A 12,330-nucleotide genomic window follows, 5' to 3' on the forward strand; every position below is an offset into this window, starting at 1 on the left:
ACGCGCTTGCGCACGTTTCTCAATTTGTTTGCACACTCCGTTAATATTATGATACAACATCTTTAAAAAAAATGATTCAATGCTTAAGTGTGTGTTAAGACAATTCATTCTCTATTATGCGGTGTATGGAGTATGATACATATTTCCAAAAATGTCATAGACTGCAGTTTGGAACTTGTAGTCCAATGAAGAGAAAAAGTTTTTTTTAGCAGCTGATGTTAAAACAACAAGATGTTTTGGGGAAACAATGATGCCCTCGTATGGCCGCTTATGCCGAAGGTTGTCATTTGCAAGTCAAACTCTAAGGTCAAGGTCAAGAGATCATCATTGTTGGTACTCAAAAAATGGTCTTGTCACAATGAGTTCACCTTTGAAATCTAAAAGCTATGAAAGCACCAATAGTTCAATAATTATGGCCAATGTTAAAGATTTTCAAAAGTAAGTCAAAACTTGTCAAGACCAAAAGGCCAAAATTAATAGTACACAAATGAATTTCAGAAGAAATACACAGATTAAATGTGAAAGTTTTAGAATGAGTCATTAAAAAGTTATGACCGAAGTTTTTAAAAGTATGTCAAAGTCTGAGGTCAAGATCAAAGGGTAAAAAATTGTTTGTATGCGAGAAAAACGCTTGCCACAAGAAATAAAGCTGTGAAATACTGAAAACGTATCACATTTGGTGGGGTATTCTATTTAGCACCTTTCGCGGAAAGCAGCTTCCACTAAATCAAGTACATCTTTAAAGATCTTGTGTATATATGTTCAAAAATGCATTCAAAATGCGCTAAATCAAATTTACGCTAACTTGTTGAAAAACTATTTCCGCTAAATATAGTATGCGCAAAATATAATACATTTATGGTATTAAAGACCAATGCATTAACCGTTCAGAAATTACAACCAATGTTAAAGTTTTTTTTAAAGTAGGTCAAACTCATAAGGTCAAGGTCAAAGGGTAAAAAATTGTTGGTACCCAAGAGAAGGTCTTGTCAAAAGAAAAAACATTTGGAGCATACAATTACCTGATTTAATCGTTTAATAGAGATGTCCAAGGTTAATTATTTTAAGTGGGTCAAACTCCAAGATCAAGTTCAAAATGTCAAACATATTTATACTCTAGGAAAGGTCTTTTCACACGAAATACACCTGAAAAAATAAAAGCCATACCTCAAACCAATCAAAAGTTATGGGTAAGGTTAAAGTGTTTTTTTACGGACTAACAGACAAACAGATAAATGACCAACAGAGAGACAGACTGACGGAAGGACGGTCAAAGCAAAACATATATGTCCCCGAGTCTTCGATTACGGTTGCATAAAATTAATAATAACACTTGGTGTAATTTTTTTTCTTTGGAAAGAAGATATCTGAGTGTAAGTTTTCCATGAACAAGTAGAAAGATAACGAGATGCCACATTGTACATTTTGTCTACATGCTATCCATAGTTTATTTAAAAACTTGAGGATAAATCTCTTCCCAGAAGACAAATATACTACATTGAATTAAGAAGGTTCAATTCAATTATTTACATTTTTTTTTTACTCACAAGTCTAACACTGCCATTTTTTCAATGGTAAAAATATAATGGTTGGAAAAGTTTATTTTCATTTTAAAAAAAATGACACATTACGTAATAGAACACCCTTCCGGCTCCAAATAAAACAGAGAATCCTCACAAATGAAGGGAAGGTATTGTCCGTCTGTTCCTGTATAGTAGGTGTAATTCCTCTAGGTAACCCAGCGCCACCTACCGTCGTTATGATAAGTAAAAAGGAGGCCAAAGATAGGGTCGACTGTCGTCTCACCCTCGTTGTCTCGATTCCAGTTCTCATACGTCACAGGTGTCCAATTATCAAAAAATTAGTCTTTCATTGTCGTCAAATATCAAAACATTGGCACGGAATGCAAAAGAGCCATTCAGATCAACTTCTGCAGAAAACGCAAGGAAAATATCATTATTGAAATACCGATATCTGTGTCACAACATATAAACGTTCTAAACTCCATTCATATATTTATTTGTTTGTTGTTACACACCCTGTACCCTTTAAAAACTTATAAATCAATAAAATTGAACTTATGTATCGAAAACCAACAGATATTCAAAGGGAAAGTATCCCATTTGCGACTTGGGTAAAAAAGCACAATTTTCTGATACATGTAAGCATAAGCCAATCTAGGCATAACTAAAATTCATCTTGAGGAACAAAGGAAAATAAGTATCGTTGGATGGTGTTAGAAACCATAACCATGGTCTTTTAAATGAAAAAAAACAAAAACAAAAACAAAATTTCATACACTGCAATAATCTCTGTTTGTAGGTTTAAGATGAAGTTAGTAATCTAAAAGTTCTAAAATTCAAATTTGTGGAATGCAAAAAAAAAGGGGGAAAAAAGGGAAAAAAATGTAAGGAGTTTATACATTTATACATATACATACATGCATACATACATACATATATATATATATATATATATATATATATATATATATATATATATATATATATATATATATATATATATATATATATATATATATAAAGGTAAAGCAGTTCTTATTCTACCCAGTTGCAAATTAGAAAATATTAAAATATCATAATATAAGGTTTATAAAACGTTTGTTAAGGTACTTTAAAGATGTGATGAAGGAGTAATTAATTACCCGGATGTAGGCGGTTTCTCCCTAAAAAAAACTTATGTTATAGATAACATAGTGTTTAAATAGTATAATTACCCGGATGTACACGTTTAACCTAAAAACCTCCCAAGAAATCAAGGTATGTGATGTGATAGATAGTATAATTACCCGGATGTACACGGTTAACATAAAAACCTCCTAAGAAAGCAAGGCATTGGATATGATAGATAGTATAATTACCTATATGTATACAGTTTACCTAAAAACCTTCCAAGATGTCAAGTGTTTGTGATTTGATATATAGCATAATTACCCTTATGTATACTTTTAACCCCTACGATCAAGGTATGTAATATGATAGATAGTATAATTACCCGGATGTATACGGTTTACCCCTAAACACCTCCCAATAAATCAAGGTATATAATAATTAGCATAATTACCCGGAATTATACAGTTTACCCCTAAAATCTCCCATTAAATCAAGATATGTGAAGTGATAGATTGTATAATTACCCGGATGTATACGGTTTACCCTAAAAACCTCCCATGTCCGTCCCCATACCAGACCAGAAGCTCTTCACCCAGTTCTACGTTACGTGACGTCATATAGAAGATGATGCCCTCGCACGTTATAGGGATGACATTTTCTTGCTGATATTTGGCGGGAGAGTTCACAATTCGTAACCAGTTACAACAGGATGGATCTTCTGCATCTATGTTATAGGTACCATCGGTCCCCTGTTTATCTACCTTTAAAAAAATCTTAGATCAGAAGGGACTCCAGTGTGTATAAAATATTTACATACCATGATGAAATACATAAACATTTAAGGTGTCTTTCCGGGCTTGCAGGAAAGGCTCCAGAAGATGCGATTGAATTTAACACTATCTAAACTTTCAGTAGTTAACATTTAAATTATTTTCATTTCCAAATATTTTTCCTTAAGATACTTTGCAAATTAGAAAAAAAAGTTCCTGTTCTCATGAACTACCGTGGGATGCGTTAGAATATTTCCGTTGTGAAGTAATTGAAATTAAAAAAAAAAATATAGTGCAATTATTTTCCCAGAAATGATAGTTGAATGACAAAAATATGTGGTTAGTCATTAGAAAAATGAATGGTCTTTGCAATATATGAATGTTGAACTTATGTTAAAAGTATCAGTTAAAAAAAATAATTTTTGAAAAATCATCAGGACATGAACTAGGACGCTTCACAGCGGCATACTTCATGAAGCGCGTTAGCGCTTTATGATAAATATGCAGGCGTGAAGCTTTGTAGTTCATGTACCTCATGAATTCTCAAAAATTAATTTCTTTTTTTAACTGATACTTTTAACATAAGTTCAACATTCATATATTGTACCGACCTTTCTTTAACAAATCATCAAGAAAGATCAAAACATTAGATACTTCGATACAAATGATTGATTATAGATTAAGTTTTTCTTCTATTGTACTAATTTTAACAGCCTCTTCGTTGTCAACCTTTTAGATGTTCTCCTTTAAAACATTCTTTTTCAAACATTGTATATCGGGAATATATAGAATGTCCTGTATTTGGATGGGATATTTCATACTTGATTTTGGATGATTCTTCAGATAATTTTACCTGCCATGAGTAAAAATTATCCTTCCGGTTTACAGTGTGAATATGTCCTTCGTAAACCCCGAGGATCGTGAACTTCGGTACGAAGGTCTCCGCCCATGCACCCATTCCCGCCCCCGGAAGTGACGAAAGTTTTATGGAGAATACAGGAGGTAAGGTTAGCTCGCTGATGTGTAAGGGAACCTAGAGGAATCTTACATGTACAAGATAATGTCAAGGACATGAAACAGAGGTTAAGGACAGATAATTAAGTAATTTTATGATGAAATATGTGGAGATAAAGAATAGTATTCAAGCTCACAGTCCACTAAACATTACAAAATAGGAGCAAAGCAAACACGGACCTCTAAGACATTAGAGGTGGGATCAGGTGCCATGGATGAGTGAGCATCCCCTGCCGACCGGTCACACCCGGCGTGTGCTCCTTGTCATTTAAACTTCTTATTTGATTGAACTATGCCATTTAGTTAACTGCAAGGTGAATGAAAGTCTATTGAAAAGTAACCGTATGGTAGAGATCTACAATTCAGCCACCTTTCTGGGCCCTTCAGTGAACCAACATAAGTTGTCTGAGTGGGGTAGTTTCTTTCTGTGTTATCCTTTTGGAGTATGGATGTATATATAGATCTTTAGAAAATGATTTTTTTTTTTTTGGCAGTTGTAAAATATAACGTGAAAATATTCTAAATGATGCATGTTTCATATTATAATAGGATTCCAGTCATTTTGTTGCATTTACATCTACTGAATATTATCTCCTTTATTTACATCCACTGAATATTATCCTTTTTTTTTTTTTTTTTTTTTTTTTTTTTTTTTTTTATACATCTATTGAATATTAGTTCCTTTATTTCTTGAGAAAACCATTGCCGTTTATCAGACACCGCTAAGCATATCACCTCTACAGATTTCTTGAGTAGTGGCTGTTCCATCAATGAAACCTACAATGGCGTACATACCTATAATACACAATTTCATCTATTTAATTCTACTTTATAGGATTATTTGTACATCTATAAATATGAACAATAAAATGTCTTCTTTTTTTTTGTTTGTTTGTAGGGGAATTAAAGTTGCAGCTATTGCAGAAAAAATTACGCTTACACGGATTATGAATTTTCTCTGCATCAGCTGCAACATTAATGCCCGTACCAACAACCAAAGAAAGCATTTTATTGTTTAAGTGCATACCTTTGCATTAGGAATGTGTCTATATTTAGAAATTTTTATACCGTGTTTAATGTAATCTGCACAAACTGCAAAGAAAAAAAAATTGTACAGAATTGTACTAAGACTGTCCTACGTATGCAGAGCATAATATTTTCATTTGAAATGTATTATCCTGACAAAAAGTGTTAAAAACATCGGTTTTGTTAATACCATAACAAGTCTCTTGCTAATAAAGCACTGATTCTTTTTTTTTTTTACATCAATCCTTTTTTTTTTTTTTTTTTTTTTTTTTTTTTTTTTTTTTTTTTTTAATCAAGTGTGTATTACCTGAAAAAAAATGGAGTTATTTTAAGAAAGTGATTTATTATAAATTCACCATGAAATTGATAAACGTGGATAAAAGTATCGAATTTTAAATTTGTGCACACGTTTTTGACAAATTAATTGAAGAGAAAATACTATATGGACAAACATTCACACATGTACATATACATTACGTTTGCATTAGAAACTTTTTATGCGCAAAGAAATTTTTTTTTTTTTTTTATTTATTTATTGTTTTTTTTTTTTTTTTTTTTTTTTTTTTTTTTTTTTTTTTTGCGCGTGAGGTATGAAATGAAGGTCAGGTCAAATGAGGTGTGAAATAAAAAAAGAAGAAGATAGGATGAGGTGTAGTAGTTTATGTAGTGAAGTTTGAAATGTAGATCGAGTGAAGCGATACGTGAAATGTTGTCAGGTGACGTAAAATTAATTAGGGTTCTCATACGGAACATTAACAATTTATCATATCTTCGGAGACCAGATCTGCCAACAGACTGTTGGAATTTCGGTGGGCACTAATTGTGCTCCGTTATTCACAGGCACTTGGGGTATGCCCCAACCCCCAACCCCGTTTTTCAATTTTTTTTTCTATTTAAATCTTTTTATTAGCCGACCTGTTTCTATATGAAGCAGCATTTAAAACTTCTACATGAGAAGAAGAAAGCACTTGTTGTGGCCTTCAATTCGATATTCAGAAATATTGACGACGTATAATCAATTAATAATAGTTACTTTCATTCATATGTTGATTCGATTCATCCCAGTGAACTTGAAATAAAAGAAGCCTGTCTTTTTTTTTCATGTTTAGAAAATATGGTGATAGCAGATAATACTCGATAAATAAGGAGATATGTCGTTGTAAGAGCTAAGATCATCTCGTTTGTCATACAACAAGTTGTTAGTTGGCTTTAAAGTCAATCGTCAGTAGTCAGTAAAAAATTCAAGTAAAGCTGGTAATGTACGTTTAACGTTGTAAGAACAAATGAAACGTAACAATCAGTAACCATACAACAATATTTGAAATAAGCTTTAAATCTGAAGTATCGCTTTCCCTCTATTGATTCTTCTTTGCTTTTTTTTAAAATCATTTTCTACAGAAACAATAGTAATTTATTCCAGTAAGAGTTCTCCCTCTTTTCAGGCGGACAATGAACCTTATTACTTACAGTTCTTCTTTTCAGTCTCAACATCCCATTCCTTCTAAGCAATCTTAAAAAGCTCCTGTGAATGCAATAGAATGATGTACGTTATATATGCTGGAAGGTATATTTTTTTTTTAAAAAAGCATTTTGCGAGGAATTGATGGAAAGGCATGAATTTTGATCTTACAATAATTCAAAAATAAGCTTTAATATATATATCACTCTTTCTTTCTCCCCCCTCTCTCTCCCCAAACTTGGCTATCCCTCAGTGTTTAATTACGATACAATGATAATCTAAAAATAATAAAAATCATTGAAAGAATGAAAATAATCTAAAAATTCAAATCTTTAGATTAACTTATTTGATTTTTGTATACACGTATTTATCATCAATCCAGTGTCATTTTATAAATTATACATTATTTCTCAAAGTCAACTAATTTCCCCGTAATTCGTTGTATCCACGAAGTTTTTAAACAACCCTTGTAATGTAAATATTAATTAACTTCCTCCATTTTGTCGCTTACATATTCAATACGTGCTTCAGATCACCACTGATCAACAATGAGCCATTTCAGCTACTGTATGTTTGGAATATACCATGGCGGAGTCGGCTTCACGCATGAATGAAAGCAAAGCGACCCCTGGGTACGCTTTATGGGATGGCTCTGGTGTTAGATTGTGTCTGGTCGGTACTCTGTTAGATATAAGAAAATTAAAGGGCAAAATGGGAACTATCTATCCTTCTGTTTTCAGTAGACTGGAAGTGATAAAAGAATAAGAAAGACTACCTGAAAAATATGATTTCGTTCCAGCTGACAAAGCCTGTAACTAAAAAGTACTTGTTCGTAAGGCTCATTATTACAACTGTATTTAAGAAGAACTCGGTTTTACTTCCACACCTGGTAATCCAACCTATACTCTCAGTTCCTTTTTAGAAGATGAAATTCTTCAAAATCACTCAGTTTTGAATTTTTCTAACATTCCATTCAATGGAAATTAGTTTCATTTATCGTACCTATATTGGATTCGAAAATTCATTAAAATCTTTACAAATGGAGATATATTGCGGGGTCCAGTAAATAGCCAACTAAGCCGCTATCCTTACTCCTCACTAAAATAGTAAGATGAAGACATACTGATTTGAGGTCATATTGTAAACACCATTTGTTACGCAATATTATTTTCTCATGAAAATGATTGATTGATGTATTGTGCTACAACATACGTAAGTCAAATGTGAATTCTAAAAAAGTCCATTTTTTAAAGAAATCTAAAATCTTCAAAACTTTACAAATATCAATAGCATAAGAACATTTGACTTTTCTACCCTTTATCTAGCCATTCCTCGTGATAAATTAAAGAGCAGACTCCTCATAATAGCCAATTGTTTCCTAAATAATAATTGGACCCGTAAGTTTTCATATTCTATGATTGGTAATTTAAAAAATTAATTTGTTAAAAAAAATCATTCTGATTCTACATACAAGTACTTCAAAGTTAATATTAAGAAGATATTAATATTAGAGTTCCTCATTGACAATATGTATGTAGTCTGTGAAGACCCATTCTTCCAACTATCTGTTTGAATTTCGATTGGCACTAATTGTGCTTCTTTACTAGCCAACCTGTTTCTTTATTATCATGAAGCAGAATGCAAAAAAAAAAAAAAAAAAAAAAAAAAAAACTTTTATATATGAAGAAAAAGAAAACTTGCTGTGGCCTTCAACTAGACATTAAGATGTATCGTCGACGTTTCATCAACAATAGGCACTTCCATTCATATGCAGACTCGATATATCCCAGTGAACTCGAAATAAAAGCCACAGCAAACACTGCCATACCTGTTTCATATTTGACAGCTAAATTTTATGAAAATCAGGATGACTTCAGCTTTTCCATCATCAACTTTCTTATTTATGTGGAAATATTCCACTATCACCTGCATATGGTGTTAATGTCTTCCAACTAATTCGATACTTAAGAGTGTGCTCTGGGTAGTATCAATTTTTAAACCGAGGAAGGATACTGACAAATAAATTGGTGATACAGAGATCTCAACAACCTTGCTTAAAGACAGCATTGCGTAAACTCAATGGTCGTTATAATGATGTTTTAAGCAAATGAAACTTATCGTTTCGGTCGTATTTTGACTGACGTGTTCCAAACCAATTGTTGTTTTAATACTAAATTTGACTGCCGATTTCTCCGTAAAATTACCAATATAGAGCTCACGGTGAGTGTGACATGTCGAAAAGGTTGTGATTACTTTTCCTAGGAACCTGATCCCACCTCTGGTATTTCTGGGGATAGGTGTTGTGCCCTTTCACAACTCGTTTTGGTTACTGGATTTAAAAGATTGATCAATGTTCGTTATCTTCTTGTACATAGAAACTTAAACTACTTTGAAGGGAAAATAAGTTTTCAAATTGACAACCATTGTGTGTATTTTAAAATATCGAGGTCGTTAACTCAAAAAGTCTGTGGCAATATTAATGACGCCATTTTGTCACAATGAATTTAGTAATGATCTTAAATGTTGTAGTGAATTCCAGAAGGAAAGACCTACCAAACTTCCACATCCTTTTTTCTAATCGACTTCGTTCTAACAACTGACTTACCCTGACGGTCTTACAATGAAAGACAGTTATATATAGTGTAAGATTAGACAGCATTTCAATTTCTTTGTGAGTGGGATTGTATATATTTTGTCTTTTGTACTATTGTATTCTGTTTTGTGTTGTCAAAGTTTAGAAAAAGAATACCTCATGAGACACAGAAGCCCGATTTTTTTAAATACTTTAGAAATGTGATACATCACATTGTTGAATCCCTCTTTAACGATATGTTTAGATTATACAGGATAAAAGAATTCTTGTACTCAAAATAAAATATAAAATTTCATGTATATTCTTGCTACCCCATACCATCCTTATACCACATGACATGGAAGCTGTTTAAAAAAAAAAAAAAAAACCATGACGCATATTTTAAAACGTATTTCAGTTTAGGTAAGCGGTGTTCTATTCCATCATATTAGCGTTAAATGAATTATGCAATAGAAGCACAGGTGCCTGTGGAATTGAATTTCTGAACTGAATAATAAAAATATTTATCGTGTACTGGGTGATGGAAAATCTTCATTAAATTAATGCACTATTTGAGGACACACTTTTATTTCTTTGCCATTCATTAATGATCATGTAAGTAATACATCAGTACGTAAAATTTCGATATGGCAAATGATTTTACTTTAATAACAAAAGAAAATGTGAAAAAAGTAATTCAAAATTGAAAGTTAAAGGGATTCATAAACGATATCAGGCCTGCTAGTTAAACTGGGAAAGTATTTTAAAGCAAAAATTATAAAGATGCGTTTACTGTAGATGTTTTGCTTCTTGGTTTGCCTAATTGTTTCCTATGATCGAGTGGAATTTTTCACATTTTGATGTCAACTAAATAAGAGAAGCAGTAATTAATTATAGTTATGAAGGTGGACACGAAGTGATAGAATTTTACACAAACAAATGAGTATAAGCCAATCATCATGGCATTTGGGAAAAAAATGCGTTTACTGTTTCTTTTCTATTCCGGATCATGCCTGTTGTAATTCTGTTTTTCCCTCTCATATTATGGTGCAAATATCTGGATTATCGAGTTTTACATGTACCTGTTGTCTGTTTATTACTCATTCAGTTTATGTCCGACTACTACTAAATTTTGTATAATGTTTTATTTTTCCCCTGATTTCTGCTTTTTTAGAAATACACTTCGGATTCTTCGTATGCTAACAGTTTATAATCTGAGAGGAATAAGACGAATATATTGATTAAATTCTGGTTATTATTTATTATCACTGTATAGGTATATAGTACAGATTATAACCGAAATATTTAATCCACTGTCGTTTGAAAAAAAAAAGTAATTTCACTGTCAAGTTCATCTATTAAGGTCCATCAACCCACTGATAATAGAAATAATTCTTATTGGCATAAAAATATATGTGCATTTCTTCATTAGTTTTTACCTCGTGTTACTTATTGTGACCCAAAGAGTATGAAGTCTTTGAAACAGTCGTGTAAATAGTTATAACATGCTGAATACAAAAGATGCAAATACATTTTTAGAAAAAAAAAAAGTCATTAAATTACAAATGCCTATAAGCGTTAAATTGAAATTATAAACAATCTCTGAAATCTTGCAATTATAGCAAAATTAAGGCTATTTACACAGCGTATAGCTGTATATAAAATTGAATTAATAGACAATATTATTTCAGAAACATGTATTTTCTATTAAGTTGAATGCTTATTGTTTTTTATCCTTCAATAGATTTCTTGATTATTTTTTCCTGTTTTCAGCTAAAAAATGTATAATTGATAATTTTACCATCATTTTGTTTTTTTTTTTTTTTTTTCAAATTACATAATATGATTTATTTTTAGGATATCCAGAAAATTGCATGGATATATACACATTGCTTTGTGAATTTAATTGAATTTTGCGAGTGTCTTCACTTATTTATTTGGTCGTTTTTAGAATATGAGACAGGTGCTAAGATGCAAATTTAAATATTTCAAATCAGAACTATGAACTGAAAAATCCCGTTTTTTTTTTTTTTTTTTTTTTTTTTTTTTTTTTTTTTTTAATGTGACTTGACTTGCTGTGGTATTAAGAGTACTTTATTGTTCCTTTATTTTTTATTTCAATGAACGTGATGCCAACGTGACTTGAAAAAGACATTTCTGTGAAATTCTCTCAAAATGCTACTCCTTCTACAGTTTTGGTTTTATTTCATCAGAGCATAACTCCTAAGTACACTACTGTAACACTAAAAAAGGAGGATGGTGTGCTACACGATCTTCGGCAGATGGACAGAAAAATAATATTTAGGGAGACGCCTTATATAAGCAATGTCTGCCGCTCAATCCTATTCTGTTTATATTATATGTACAATGCATGTATGGTGTTCTCAGAAATAATTGAGAATTTTTTTTGGTGATATTTTTCAAAATATTTTAAAAATAAAATATTTATAGTCTGCGCAGTACAGTTAAGGTGCCAAATGGAAATATGGGCGATTTTTTTTAGATAGAAAATACATTGTTTACAAGGATGCGCGTTTCTTTTTAGGACTCTACTATTATCGGACAAATGCAATGTGGTTGAAAACTACATGTTGAGGACGATTAGACTTCTTATTTAGACTTGTCACCTGATGTGGCAGTCACGTGATTTTAGCAAATATACCTGAAGTATTGAGGTCATCTATAAATTCTAATATTGCAAGGGCATAACCAAGTTAAAAATCTAAGTTTAACATATGATTATTTTCAACACTCTTTGCAGTTTGTAAAAAGTGCTGCGAACCTATATAGATTCTACTATCTAATTGCTAAAATTACATTTGTTAGACCGCATGTTGAATATTTTGTTGGTCAAGT

At 31.6% G+C, this 12,330-nt stretch overlaps 1 pseudogene; it reads right to left on the bottom strand.

Moving 5' to 3' along the window:
• Positions 1-1,627: 1,627 nt before the first annotated feature.
• Positions 1,628-7,401, bottom strand: LOC133197905 (PR domain-containing protein 11-like; annotated as a pseudogene).
• Positions 7,402-12,330: the final 4,929 nt, after the last annotated feature.

The sequence above is a fragment of the Saccostrea echinata genome, unplaced genomic scaffold (genome assembly GCF_033153115.1).
Source record: "Saccostrea echinata isolate AGI-Se365-2 ecotype Australia unplaced genomic scaffold, CSIRO_AGI_Sech_v1 ptg000032l, whole genome shotgun sequence".
Taxonomy (NCBI): domain Eukaryota; kingdom Metazoa; phylum Mollusca; class Bivalvia; order Ostreida; family Ostreidae; genus Saccostrea; species Saccostrea echinata.